Genomic DNA, 16,018 nt, shown 5'->3' with positions numbered 1-16,018 from the left:
TGAATAATGTCATGGAAAAAAATATCAATCTAGTTCCACTAAATGTGGGTTGTCGGCTTTTTTACTTTCTTGTCTTGAATGTGTGAGGCATTTAATATGCGTTTTATGAGAGAGAAATTCAGTCTATTTTCTCGTAGGAGATTTGTTATGACGATACATGACTTGTAAATTATAAGGTACGTTTAAACGTTTTGTACTGTTTTATTCTCACTTTGTTTTATTTAAAACATTGTTTAATTGACCATTATCGTTATTATATCTAACCTATAGATTACAAACATCACCAGTTCTGACAATCTCTTGATAGGTTACTTTATCCATTAACTAGCTGTCGCCCGCGACTCCGTCCATTTAAATTTTTTTTTAAAATGGGGGGGGGGTTATGAAAAATAGATGTTGGCCGATTCTCAGACCTACTGAATATCCTCACAAAATTTCATGAGAATCTGTCAAGCCGTTTCGGAGGAGTAGGGGAGGTCAGCTCAAAGCGGCCACCTTAACTTTGGGTAAAAAAAAAACCTATCAAACGATTGATTTTCCACAAGAATTTTATACTGATGGCAAAAGAGTTTATCAAATTTATGATTAGTGAAATTTAAAGTCTCCAAAATTGAATTAATAAGCATATAATGACTAAATTACGGCAACTTGTAAAAAAACCGCTTTGCCCGAGGAGCCGCCTAAAGCGGCCAGGGGGGCAAGGGCAAATTGGCCAGCTCCAAAGATACTGCGTTTAATTGTTTTTTTTTTTATTTTCACTTAACATACTTGACGAAATAAAATGTCCAAAAAATATAAAGAACATTATTTATTAAAGGAAATATTTGACATTAATTTTACCCGTCTTATACTCAGTTGGTAAATCAGTTTATTTTCTAAATAATTATAATTTAATCAGATACAGTTTTGTGTCATTATTCTAACTTAACTGGATATAATTCTTAAAATTAATTTAAATGAACTTATTTAGTTTGAAAATATCAGTTACAAAACTTCAATTAGGCATAAATTTTAAGGAACTTTAACACAGTGCCATTGGTCCACCCATTGTCACAGTTGCCTGTGTGCCAGGCGGCGCTCCATCTAGAAGGTTCATCCCCAAGAAAAATCATTAAGGGTGGTAGGAATGATCCTGCAGCGTTACAGCAACAAATAACTGTGGTCGTTCTTCCTCGCTCAGTACTGGCAGTGAAACCCACTTGCTTTTTACCCAGTCTTGTTAAAACTCTAGGTGGTTTGTTGGAAGACGTTTGAATACCTGTCTCGTCCATATTATAGAGGCGCATAGCATCAATTTGGTGCTTCTCAGTTTCAGTTTTAAGGAGGTCAAAAAATCTATATACTTGGGATCTGTTAAATCCACGGGCTCTGGCTATAGATAATATATATCGCCCGTGCCATAAGATTTTCATCTCATGATGCCTGGCGGGTTTTTCTCTTATAATTGTTCACCATCTAAATAAAATAATTTAGCATTATCTAACCATAATATTTTTAATATGGGCAAAGCGGTCAGTTGGCCGCTTTGCCCTGGCCGCTTTACCTTTTTCGGCCATTTTGTTTTAAAATTCGGCTGCTCATACTTTTATACATTTACGTTTCAGTAAATTTTGCACAACTCAAGCCAAATAGATAAGAAACAATATACATATCATAAAAGGATTTAAATATAAAGAGGTATGATTAAAACAGGATGAACTTACCTTGCATTTTTTTAACAAAACATGTAAAAATATTATTTTCGAAACCGTGGTCAAGTGATCGCTCCCAACGCTACCGAATGATTGCCTGGCGCAGGGTGGGAGGTTCCTTATGTGACAAAACGGTAACGTCGCGCTCTCATTTCAAATAACCGAAAAATTAAAAATGACCGCTTTGCCTCCTGTGGCCGCTTTGAGCTGACCTCCCCTACGGGAACGAAAACTGTGACACGAGAATTTTATATATTAGATTTATTTAAACCATGATCGAATCAATTATTATTTACCTTTGTAAAAGGAAATATGCTCTTATACTTGACAATTGATTTATGAATTAAAATCCTATGGGAACGTCGTAAAATCCAAAGCAGAAACGACCCGTAAAACCTGATCCGCTTTGTTTCTCCCCACATAAGCTTAGGTTTGTAATCTGAGAGTTGGAAAAAAAATAACGCGACACAACGCCCTCAAGTGTTCCCAAGCGAAATGAGGAAAGTACGAAGAGAAAGCAAAAAATTGATGTGGCATTGTTTACAATTTAACTGCGACAACACATTTCGATGTCTACTACGGAAATGTCATAACTCTCAATTTTACAATTTGCACATTTTTTTTTATTTGATGAAAACTGTTATCGGTGTTAATTTCAAAGTTTAATTAAAAATATACAGAGTTTTTTTAAATAGATTTCATTTGTTTATCGAATTTTAGTAACTTTAACAACTCTAGAAATGTTTTGTAGGTTTTTGAATGTAGTAGTAGTTTGAGTGTAGTTTAGTAAACACTTCTTCTATAAATCACTTTAAATTCACACAATAGTCATCATTAAACATGATAATATTTGTTCGCAATAAATTGTGTGGAATCTTCCATTAGTGCTTACGTCATCGTACAGAAACAAGATATATACCTCTCTCATTTAGTTGAATCTAATAAATCACAATTTACACAATGCCATTTCAAGTTTTACTTCCCTATTCATCTTGTGAAATATTAACTTTAATATTCGTCCGCGTGATATTAAAAAAATAATCTAATAATAAACCTCAACCAGTGAAACCATAGAGTAGTGTAGCTTAACAGTGAAAGAATTTTTCAAATTGTCTCAGTTTTTTTTTTTCGGAGTTATTAAAAACAAACAAACGATCAAAACTTACCACTTTATAGATATTAAAACGTAAACCGAAATCATTTTACCATTTTTTTTAAATACTGCGGGAATGGATTAACGTTTAATTTGACAAAGTTCATGTGAAGGTGGATTGCATCAAGCTATTTTAAATCAAAAAAATCTGTAGTTATGAAATATGGTCGAATTTTAACCAATGCACGACCACTAGTTTATTTTATTATATGCAACATTTTTATTTTTCATTTCCTTGAAATCTGATTCACTACAAATAACCAGAGATAATCTATTTGCGGTCAAACATTCCGCAATTATAAATGAGGAATTAAACGGTTGGATTCTACTGTTGAGATTACATATCATATTGTTATTTCATTCTCTTTGTAACAATATTAATCTCAAATTTCTTGTAACTATTCCAATTCAGCTCTAGGCTTATAGGATATGATTCACGGCAATAGTTGAGCGGCAGTCGAACTAAGGATATCTGTGGACCTATTACGAATAATAGCGACAAGAGCCTTCGTATCGTCATGGTCAATTATGTTAAAATTGATATGAGATATTTTTTGTACTTTCCGCCAGATATCGCTGCACAAATTTTAATATGAATTTTATTTATGACGATACGATGGCGCTCTTCACAAATATTCGTGCTAGGCCCACTGTAGTCTTTTTCATTGCACCATGGCTTCAATAAAATCTTATACAGATATTTAAATATGAAAATGATTAAGTCCTGATATAATCCACTATTTGGAAAAGCAATCCTGTCTTTACGACTTTCAATTAACTTAATAACCGTCAAGCAATCATTAGTACTTTAATATTTAAGTTAATATTATAACTTAATAGGATTTTCATTAAAGTATCGGAATTTAATTAACTAATAGAATTTAATGCATCAAATATATTTTGATTTAATCTTATTAATATTAAAAATCTGAATGTTTAGATGGATTGATGTTTGAAGGTATCTCCGGAACGGCTGAACGCATCTTGATGAAATTTAGCACAGATGAAAGAACACAAAGGCTTCTTGTTAAGTTTTTTTAATTCCGCGGACAAAGTCGCAGGCAAGCTAGTTAAAAATAAATTACTTGCATTCTTTATAAGGAATCGGTGATTATAATTAAAATAACAAGCATTTTTCGACAAATATCGCAAATCTTGATAATCTATCGTCAGTAATAAAGATGACCTCATTTTAAATGCAAGTAACAACCGCTGCATGTCGTATCATCAAAATTGTGTAACTGTAAATACCAAATTAATTAACATTACTGATTTATTATTCATTTTTTTATTAAGCACAACTTTTATGATGTTATTTGGAAAAAATTGCTGTATAGTAATTGCTGAGTTTGTCAATAGAATTTTATTACTCACTTTTAGAACAAAAGCAGGAATTTACCTCCTTAGTCAGTCGGGTAAACACATCATATACACTGGAAAAAAAATTACTCTACTTAGTCAGTCGGGTGAAATTAAAACAACTTATCACATCCACAAAGCTTGCAGGATTTATTTATGCATTGAAGGCGTCAGGCGCAAGAGTTATGGCTTTTGAAACCTGTTCGCTGTGTTGCCTGCGCCCTCGCGCCTCGAGCTGAATCAAGGACAACAATTTATTTTTCAGTATTACTTACAACTTGCAAGATTTTATTCATATAAGGAATTTATAGACGCCTTAATTTGTTACAAATTGATGTTATGAATTTACAATATTCTTAAATATAAATTGGTTTCTATCATCATCATCAGCAGCCTTTACCTGCCCACTACTGGGCATAGGCCGTTCCCAATGCCATCCACTGTACGCAATCCTCCACCTTTTGCAAACAACTGGTTGGATGTCAATTGTCAATCGGTTCCTATGCATCTTAATTTTTTTTTTTTTAATTAAAAAAATTAAAAAATTTTTTTAAATGAACGACAATTTAAAATGAAATGTTAAAATATTGTTTAGATAGAAACACATTTCCGTTATAGTTTTTATAGCATCAATATTTTGAATAATTCGGAGTTCTGGTTCTTCAAATTCTTTTTGGGAAATTCTATCGGATTTCGATTTCATTGTATCCTTTTCAGCTGACATTTACAAGCGAATACCGACAAATCAATACATCACGCTCAAAATTCGTCATACTTTAAACAATAATTATGAAATGACACAGTATAATATGTTTAACAATGCAGTAGTTTAACTACAACACAATTTCACTCGTTTCGGCTGATTAGGCGTGCGATTGTTGTTATTTTTTTCCTCTACTCGGTGTAGACCGCACCTGAGACCGTCTATTGTCGTTAGTTTCCCAAACTGCGTGTAACGCAACGAAATGACGTCACCATTGTTAAAGACCTCAGTTGTACCTTTGTTCTGAATTGTTAAACAGTAAACTGATACGATAGTCAGAACGGTTTGTTGACTTCCATGCTGTGCTGATAACATTGTGTCCAAAACTATTATAGGTTCGATTAAGCGAGAAACCTCCATAATCGAAAAAAACTCGGGTTAGAGAAAAACATAAGCGACAAAAATAACACGATTCCTTGGACTACCGTCTATTCAATTTCGACTGTTTTTAGAAAGAAAACTTTTATCTTTTGATACGCAATAAAACGAATTGAAACTGCAAAGTTTTTTTATTTTTATAAATGATGATATTTAATGTAATCGCTACAAGCGAAATGCATTTTGGTGAATACAAACCAGTTTCAGTTGACCGAACCTTTAATTATGAGAGGAGCAGGAAAGTCCTGCAGGTTGGGGTCAATGACCTAACACACTCGGTTACTGCTTTCTGGTATTACAATAAAATTATTTTCATTATAATTTTTTGTGAGGCGGTTTGGAGTCCTTTTTATTTAATTAGTAGCAGCATTTTATAGCAATTTAAAGCAATCGTCCAGACTATTATTTTCGAGTATGTCGTTTGAATTTTTCACTTAATATAAATCATAATCTTACTCAGCTCAGCTTAACTCAAACTATATCTGTCAAAATATATAAAAATATTGGAAATACCCTGCCAAACGTATGCAGATTACTTTTGAAGTTACACAATTAACAAGTTTGGTAAAAAGAAACAGTCATTTTTTGTGGGTAGCGGATGTGTTTTTGTGATGATATGAGTCACTATTACTCATGCACACATAAATCTTATGGACCTTAAAGAATAAAAAGTCCCAGGTTAGTGAAAATAACATAAAAATTCCGCTATCTGATAATAATATAATAGAAAGTAGGCAAGTTATGAAATTTTTTATGAATGACTAGTTGTCGCTTGCAACTCCGTTCGGAATTTAAAAAAAACGTAATAAGTAGCTTGTGTTTTTCCAGACTATGTTCTACATCTATGCCAAATTTCATCAAGATCCGTTCAGCCAGAGATACATTCAAACATCCATCCATCCATCCGAACATTCGCATTTATAATATTAGTAAGATGGATGATTTTAAATAATAAAAAAAACAACATGTGTCAATGACCGGGTCATTTTACAGTTAAATACAAACTGGAGAAGTACCAATAATTTGGTATTAGAGATCATGAAACAATAGATTCGCTTCGTCATTGCACTGCTACAAAAATATTAAAATATAGACCAAACTTTATTTGCTATCATTAAATTGAAAATAATTTTAACTGACACAATATGCAAAGATTGATTTTGCATGATTTTAATATCTTAATTCTTATTAATTCTCTTAATAGTGGTGATAACTTCATTTAACTACTAGGCTAACTCCAAAACGGCTAAATGGAATTGGATGAAAATTGGCACTCTTAGTGTTACTTACAGTTTTTTTTTTAATTCAACACGGTTGTAGTCGCGGGCAAAAGCTACTATGAAATTCAATATTATTCCACAGTAAAAACCAATTTTGAAATTTATTCTTAATACGTAATGTCGTATTTAGCTCGCACCAAAATCAGGATTTTTGTCTATTTTTTTATTTTCACAATCTACCAGAATCACTTATAATTTCTTATATCGTATGGACAATTATCTCCCTGACCTTATGTATGATGACCTGGTGGGCGCACCAGGTTTTCATCTTCCATATCGATCTATCTTCCGTCATATTGGTCGTCACTCCCTTCTTGATCGTGGCACCTTTCCTGTTATCCATCCATCTCTTCCTAGGCCTTCCTGTATCTCGGTACACCGGTGTAAAGGTACACACTCATAAACAAATTTCTCCTTGTCATATGTGATTCTTCCCTCTTTAAAAATGCCCATACCACGCTATCAAGTATTTAATTGTATCTTTCGCCAGTGAAAGTTGATCGTTAGTCATTTTGTTTGTTTACGTTCCCTGTTTAGTGAGCTTAAGTCGTATCAATTTTACATTAGTTTTTTTTTAAATTACTATGTTTGAATAAATAAATTAACTGCTGTTTTTTGTAACAAATATACTATAATACTTTCTGTAAATAAGTATCGTTTAAAGAATTAAATTTCATATGGGAGATAAATTCTAACAATAATTTTACACGAGACAATTTATTTCATACATAACAAATGAAAAGTTAAGTTTGTTACATTCATATATTTTTGTTTAAGAGTGTACAAGACTATCAAAATACATTCCATGCCATTTCATTTCTGCTCAAGAATATTGTATATATCTTTGATAGGCTTTTGATAGGCTTTTGATAGGCAAATCAAAAGCCTATCAAAGCTTAGATGCGACAAACTCAACAGTGATCATTTCAACGCATAGAATATTAAATTTGCTAGTTAGCGACGGCAGATATAGTTTGCGATGACGTGAGCGAGTGAATGACCTGTCGCTGACCTAATGGTGAAGTGTTACCATACTTTGAACTGCTTTTTAAATCAAAATTCAAATTAAAAATACCTCTGACACTAAAGCTACATAAATAGCTTTGACAAAAATATATTCTTACGAATATTAGACAAAAAATATTAGGTTTTTGGAATCGCAGAAAAACACTGAATAGTCTGTATTAAATATGTTAAGAATTTTTTTTACAGCATCAAAATTGGTTGACTTAAATACCATGAAAACAACCTCAAAACGCAAATACACACTTTAACTTTTTTTTTCCATTTATCGCATTTGGTAACACTATCAACTTTCTTAACAGCATAGAAATATTCAGATGCGAATCAAGAGCTTTTATGTTTATTGCGTTGTGCTTCGTTTTTAAATTACGTGCTTGCAACAGTTCATTGGTCGTCGAATGGTTATTACGGTACATGTCTACGGTGGTTTTTACAACATATTTATAACGATACATCCATAATCCCCGTTGCACGTAACGAAGAAGCGAAATTTATACATAATTTTATCGGTTGATTAAAGTTAACAACGTGAAGTTATTCCGATTTCAATTAAGTACTAGACTTAACCCAAATTAACTAGTAAGTTAACCATTAAACAATTGAATTAACAAGTTATTTAAAATTTGGATTATAATATCTATTAATTATTGAATTAAGAATGGAGATTTTAATATGGTTTTACATTTTGTTGTTTTTTTTATATTTTTTACGCATATTATGAAATCAAAATCATATTCTGAATGCAGAAGTTGAATGAGTTCGCTGTTTTATTTTAGCTACTTATAAATCTTAAGTAACATGTAACATAATTTTTAGATTGTTAATTATACAAGTTATAGACATCTGGCTATAGACATGTTACTCAAACCTACGCTCTTGATTAAACATGTTATTTTAAATTCACAATGAACCCCGTAAAACTGTTTATTTACCTTTAGATATTGTAACTTTTGAATTTCGATGTTAAATTAATGACAAATGTTTAAAAAAGATTATTATATATAGGACATAAAATATTAGAGAAAAAAACTACCAAAAAAACAAGTACCTATACTAATGTATCGATTTTATTAATATGATCATGTTCAAGTCGACGTGACCTTGTTGTGGCTATCAGTGACTGGCTTTAAGTCTGACACACTGGTTTGGAATGAGCGACAGGGTGACTTAGTGCTTAAAATTATATTATAAATTGTAGATTAGTTTGTCCAGTTTTGACCTTAGACATGGTTAAAAGTCGTGTAATTAGTATTTTAATAAAAATATCTAATTGTTTTTTTGTAAAATTCTATGAACTATAATTATTGTGAAAATGATCGATATACCTTAGCGTGAATAAGTCTTTAAATTTTGTAATGTAGTATTATTATTATGCCACCTTTTTCTCCCGTGTGGATTTAAAAAAAAACACATTTTCGGAATCATTGGTAGCAAATGTGTTCTTCCACAGCGTGTTCTACATCAATCCAAATCCAAACAATCCAAATATTCGCATTTATAATATTACTAGCTGTTGCCCGCGTCTCCGTCCGCGCGGAATTAAAAAAGGCTTAAATCGTAGCCTATGTGTTTTGTCCGCCTATGTTCTACATTTAGACGTATTCCTAATATCAAATCTAAACTTTCCCATTTATAATATTAGTAAGATTATTATCTCAAGTTCCACTTCTATCGAAGGTTGTACATTACAATTTTTTTTTAAATATTGGTTTGCCTTTTAATTAGTAATGCTTTAAGTTTTTTTTAACATTATAGAAGTTTTATGTAATAACATTAAGTTGCGATAACATAAACCGGACAATTTCGCAAACGCCAGTCTCCGAACATTCGATATTTTTGACAAACAACAAATTCTTGATCACCTTGAATGATAAAATCAATATATTGGAGTGGCCATTCACGCGACTGGAACTCATCACTAATGAAACGCCTAATAAATTACTGATTATATTATTTAAAATTATTTATATTTAGTATTACTATCAAGGAACTGACCAAGGTTTACTTCTGCAATCATAATCTCTCAAAATGTGACGAAATTCCCTTTCTAAAGCCATTATTATAAAAATAAAACTTATTCTAGCTAAAGATGCCAATCACCAAGTTAGTAGTATAGTATCTTATAATGTTATAAATGTATGGAATGTATGGATGCGTGGATAGATGATTGGATGGATGTCTGTTAATAAATATGTACAGAAATTAATTAATTTTAATGAGTCTTTGTGTTTTTTTTATTTAATTTTTTGCTGTAGTAATCAGAAGACTAAGAAATGTCGTAGACATCAGTACGTTTGGTTTAATGGAAGAAACGGGTAAACATGCATTTGTAGACATACAAGAAATTCTCATTAGACGTCCACATTCTGTTAACATCAAGTAAAGTGTGATTTTATAATCTCGTACGACGGAAGTGATTCTTTATTTTGAAGGTTTTTAATATGAACGGCTAAAGTATATAGTTGCTATGCATGTGATTGTAAGATTATAAATATCGTAAGGCATATAGATTGACGAGAAAGTTATGAACTAGTACCCATGTGCGTCGATGACCACCTCGGTTTTCCCGCTGCTCGTTTGCCCCATTTACATAAAAAGTCATCAAATTCTCTAAGTCAGAATATTTGAATGGTCACTGGCAAGCGATTTAAATAAGCCACAACTCAGAGTGTGATTAATTCAAGGCAGTACGTTAAGATTACAAGCCAACCAATGTAGACTAATTGCAAAGAAACGAGCTTTCTCAACTATTAGCCATATGATAGTTGATTAGACGATAGTTATTTATATTTATAAACTTGTCTTACTAAAATTTTCGATCTATCGATAATCATAATACGAGACAGGTTCATACCAGTTTATTAAGAACAGTTGTATAACATCTTTAAAACCTGACTGAACATTGATTTTGTGGTGAAAGTGTCGACATGTGTTACGCGATACTGAACATTCAATGGGATGTGTAATGGAACTGGTAAAGTTTGGCCCGAACTTGTTTTGACAGCAATTCAGTCTAACATATTAAGTACCGTCGAATGTTTAAAAAGATATAGGATCTAGTTATCCTTAATAAAATGTGCGAGACTTAGGATATGTGGTGAAAAATAAAAGCAAAATCATTTAAAGTTATACAAATTATAAATACTCTTCTATTGATGTTTATGGTGAAATTTCAAGTATTGGGTGAAAAAAATGTCTTATAGAAAACTAACCAACCGTACATTAAAAAAGAAAGAGAGAATACTAAGAACTAGAAGGAAAATAAACTTATTCAATAGATGAAATACGAAACCAAGCCTTAACGGGCGCTTTTTTAACGCCGCATTAAAACTCGGCGTTAGCGGCTCTCGACCGAAGAACGCTTTAAATCAATTCTTGTTCTGTTCTTCCAGTGCTCAATACGCAACACTGCGCCAATAAAAAGCTGCGCTTTTTAAAAGCGCTGCAGTATGAACGGATAAGTGGAAATGCATTTGTTCTATTTGACCGTTTTATTAACGCGCAATGATAAAAACGTCCATGCGAATGAGGGCCAACATAATCTATGTCAATATACATTGAGCTGACCCGAACATTTCATGCACTAGTTACTGCAGAATACGACGTTGTCGATATTTAATATTTTCTACATAACATATCTAATACCCAGAGCTGAAGCTCATAGTCTAATTGTTAAGGGCCCGGATATCCGATCACGTAAAGTTCGAATCCCGACATTCGACTATTGTCGTGAACCTTATCCTTGCACAAGCCTCGAGCTTAGCTGGAATTACAAGAAATATTAGTAAATTTCATAATGACATTTTAAAAATAAATGATACTGGCCATACTACTTTTTATGATTCTTTTGAATTGTATATTTATAAAAAAAATACTAGAAACTATGTTGACCGTGAAAACTTGTTCACATACAATGTAAATAACTTTCCAAAACCTGTTTATTTTCTTTTTGTGTACGTTATTTCCTACGTATTTCTAAAAATTTCACTTTTTAATGAAGCTACTTAAATGTAAAAGTAATTTACACAAATCAAAAATATTGATTACTATAGCTCCAGACAAAACAAGTATTTAACAAGAGCTAAGTAATTATGTTTCTTTTCAAATCTGTGTTTAAATATCCAATTTTGATTTTAATTTCGATTGATTTGAATATCCAATTTAGGTTTCGACTGCAGTTATTTTTCTTTTCAAATATCTTGGCGGTCCAAGGTCACCGGTGCGCTGCGCAGTGCCTTCCGCCGGCATCCCGCTACGCCCAACTACACCTAAAATTGTTTTCTAAGAAACGACTCGCGCGTAATTAAGAACCGGCAAGATATCTTAAAACTATGAATACACTTTTATTAATACATATTGATGTCTCTGTTTTGTCAAAGAGAATGAAAGAGACGGCATGTATTAATGCAAGTGCTGTAAAGTAGCTTACGATAACTAACAATTGTTGTCCCAACTCTAAGTATCGATATCGATATTAAAATAATATTCATTTAAATTTTAACTTGTTATATTCAAACAAATACAAGTAGTCGAATCGTGTTCCAGTCGCGCCGGCTATCGTAGGGACGTACAAAAAGTCCACTCCATGAGTGCACAGCTATTATATTTCTACTACCTGACACCATGAGTAATAGACCGGAAACGGCTACCTGCGCCCGAGCATAACAACTAACCTCTCCAAGAGACAGTCGGATTAAATGGAATAATAAATAAAGACATAGGGATGTCTGTTGATTTGGTTATTTGTTTATCGATAAAATAGAAAAAAAGTTTGAAAATCGACCGAAAATTATAGTTTGTAATTAAAGTCTTACTATTAGATTAAATTCTTTAATTCAAGGCGTGAATTGAGTAACTGTAAATAAGAGGTTATTGCATAATTGTTATATTTAATTTTCAACTATTTTTTACTGTATTTATGTTCGTCAAAATTTAGTGTTAAATATTTTACTGACTACTTTTTTGTCTAGGAAATTACACAAGTCTAAATGCTTAAATGTCGACGATTTCACATCGATAAAATTACAATAGTTTTCGTACCCCACCCTAGTAGCAGCACATGAAATTGAAATTAACATTAGTAATATGAGACACCAGTAGATCAATACGTATTGAAATTATTAGACATGCATTTGTTTATTTGTACTTAAACATCTTTACTTTCGTAGATTTTTTTCATGTTAAATTGACATCTTCCTATTTAACTGCTAAGATTTTTCTCAGCCGTTGCAATCTTATCAGACTGATCATGGTCATAGTCACCATCCATGACCGACTTAATTGCCACCATTTTTCCCTGCTAAGATACCATGTATAGTGTCACCAACTCGCCTAGCGAGTTGACTTTCATGTGAAAAAATTGTAATAGTATTAAAGATGTTACTCAGATTATGAGAGACAATGATAGTCACTTGTTTATACCCAAATAATATAAAACAATGTTGTATCCTCTCTTACATGGGAGCACGCCTTCAAAAATCGGTTAAACAATAATGAAAGCGTTTCGTGAGTTGCCTATTAACTTCATAAACTTGACAATGAACATTTACTTTCAAATTCTGACCTCTTGTTGCATTACCTGAATGTCTGACTCATGTTTATACGTTGGAAAAGGAAACAATCGTGATATACTAGTAACTGCATTTGTTTGATATAATAATTTTGTAAGGATCAAGAGATTTAACTGTGAAAAACAATATTCTCACACTCCACTAGAGATCTCGATTTTCATTTGACTTAGTTAAATACATTTATAGTGCTATCCTAACGGACAATGTATATCTTTTCATACTAAGTCTACATTGAGGAACTAATATATCCTTTATAACTAGCTCCGTCCGCTCGGAAATAAAAAAGAAACTTTATTAATAGCCTATGTGTTCTTCCAGATTGTATTCTACATCTGTACCAAATTTCATCGAGATCCATGCAGTTGTTTTGGAGATATCTTGTAACAAACATCCATCCATCTACATATTAAAATTTTATAATATTTGTTAGATAACATTGTAACAAAAAAACTAACTACGATAACATAAAGGATACGTTCAATAATTTAACCTACAATTACAAGCGCCATATTATGTTAAAACAGGGTTCAAATTGAATAAATTTACTTGCACTTTAGTTTCCGTCACAACAACCACGAAATCGTGACTGTCAATGAAGAATCAATTGAATGTTTAATATGCAATCACTTTGTCGATATCATTTTGTTACTTGAATACATTATTTGACTGGAATAATTATATGGTAAGGGGAGAGAAGGTAGATTCGGCAGGGGAAAGAAGTATCAATTGTCTGTCCTCTCTGTTTATTAAGGGTCGCAACGTATCTGCAACCTTTACACTTATTGCAGATTTCTATGAGCAGCGGTCACTTCGTTATTTTGGCGATACCAAATGGCCGCTTGCTCGTTTGTTACTTACTTGTATAAAATTACAATTTTCACTTCTATTTGCAAATGATGTTTCGAATAAAACGTTAGTAATTTGTTTAATTTTTCAGAATGTTTATAAAGTAAACTTCATTTAGAAAGCAAATAGAATATGTACAGACTAACTACACATTTCCACAGACCAATTAAAAAAAATCTTCAGATGATAATTGGTTTTCCCATGACTTTTGTATCAAAATGGTTGATAATAATAAGCCAGCTGGTTATAGGAATATATTATTTCTTGACATTTAAAATATTAAATAAGCAATTTATATTCAAGTCGACTTTGTAAAAATAAAATGAGTCGGAAAAATAACAGAGTAGAGTTAGTTAGAAATGTCTATGATCTGGGTACTTGTGCATTGCAGATGAACTCATATATTTAATATCAAATGAAAACCTGTAGTGATAAAAAATATAAGAGTGACTATTAAAATAAAATGATAAAGTACCTACTTGTGGATCATTTGATCCACAAGTACTTTATCATTTTAAGTAGTTGTCTGTAGTCTCTGACTGTCCCACTGCGATGCTAGCGTAATATTTTTATGAGAGATAACAAAAAGTGGGCACTATAAATCAAAGTGTAAATAAAAAAGCAGCGCATTAGAAACTCGTAAATAATCGCAAATATGGTAGCTTGTCATGCCACACTTAATCCACATTTCCACTAAGACACTAGCCTCGAACATTTGCTGTATATAAACAGTCGCAGGCACACGAACGAAATTGACAGTCAATATTGTTTCAACACCTGTAATACAGTTATATGGTTATCCTTTACTAATATAGGAAACGGCTAAAACACTGACGTACATTTATCCGGTGTTGGCACCGACTAGTTTCGAACCCATCGGGGGCCCTTCATCAGGGTGAGTGGCCCGTCGCTTACTGGTGTAAGGCTCGAAACTAATCAGTGTCGGCACCGGACAAATGTACGTGAGTTTTTTATTCTTTTTCTATATTAGTTAATGGTAATGTCACACGAAAGTTTGAATAATAATATGGTTTTCCCTTTCATTCTTCTTGCAAAAAAAACAGGCACAATTATGTTCGTATATATTTGTCACATTATTTAACTTCACTCTAAGTGGCTTATAGAAATAGTTGTCGGACAGTTTAGTGGAAAAAAGGCGTTAGTCGAGCCATCCATCGCAATGTGATCGCTTGAATGGAAATTTAGATCACACTTGGAAAGCCGATCTTGACTCGAAGGTTGACTAGTGTAATTTACAGATTGAGAATGTAATTCACCATGTATAGAGCATTTGTGTCGAATGTTTAAAAAAAACATTTAGTCAAGTTCTGTTTTAGACTTTTAATGTGGGTAGTTGAAGGTTATGCAGTTGATTTTAAGGACATTATTTATGTTTCCTTTCAGCAAGGACAAACTAATGCTAGACGGATATGACTCAAATTACTCATAATTTTTGATTTTAGTAACAATAACCATTGTTTAGTACAAACTTACGATAAGACATGTTTTATAAATAGTTGAATCAGTCTGTTACTTAGGTATATGACGGAATACGGAATAATCCATTGAATAATATAACAATACCTACAATAATTATGACTTAAACATTGTTTTAGATGTTTTTAACCAATATTTTATTATTAGTTTTGAATCAAATTATACAAATAAATTTTGTTACATCTTTAAATCGCTGTTTGTATTTTATATTCCTTCTCAGAAGTTTGTTTATTTTTTTTCTTAAGTTAAGTTTTTCTTCCCGTTAAAAGGTTTGTAAGTGTGTACGTATAACAACCTCTCTCTATATAATGGTAAGCTGTAAGAGAACTCTTTTAGAGTTAAGCTTTCCAGTACAATACTTCATGTGTATTTACAAAGTTTAAATAAATAAATAAATAAAAACATTGAATAAAATGAGTATGTCCATGTTTTTTTTTTCTCAAAAACAAATGAATATT

At 32.0% G+C, this 16,018-nt stretch overlaps 1 protein-coding gene across 1 annotated transcript in view; it reads left to right on the top strand.

Moving 5' to 3' along the window:
- The window catches only part of LOC106711095 (glutaredoxin domain-containing cysteine-rich protein CG31559), a 59,723-nt gene that overhangs the window by 3,512 nt on the left and 40,193 nt on the right, over positions 1-16,018 (top strand). The gene's annotated exons all lie outside the window — the stretch shown is intronic.

This window comes from Papilio machaon, chromosome 22 (genome assembly GCF_912999745.1).
Source record: "Papilio machaon chromosome 22, ilPapMach1.1, whole genome shotgun sequence".
NCBI lineage: Eukaryota > Metazoa > Arthropoda > Insecta > Lepidoptera > Papilionidae > Papilio > Papilio machaon.
The sequence above is the reverse complement of the archived record's forward strand: the minus strand, read 5'-3'. Positions and strand labels throughout refer to the sequence as shown.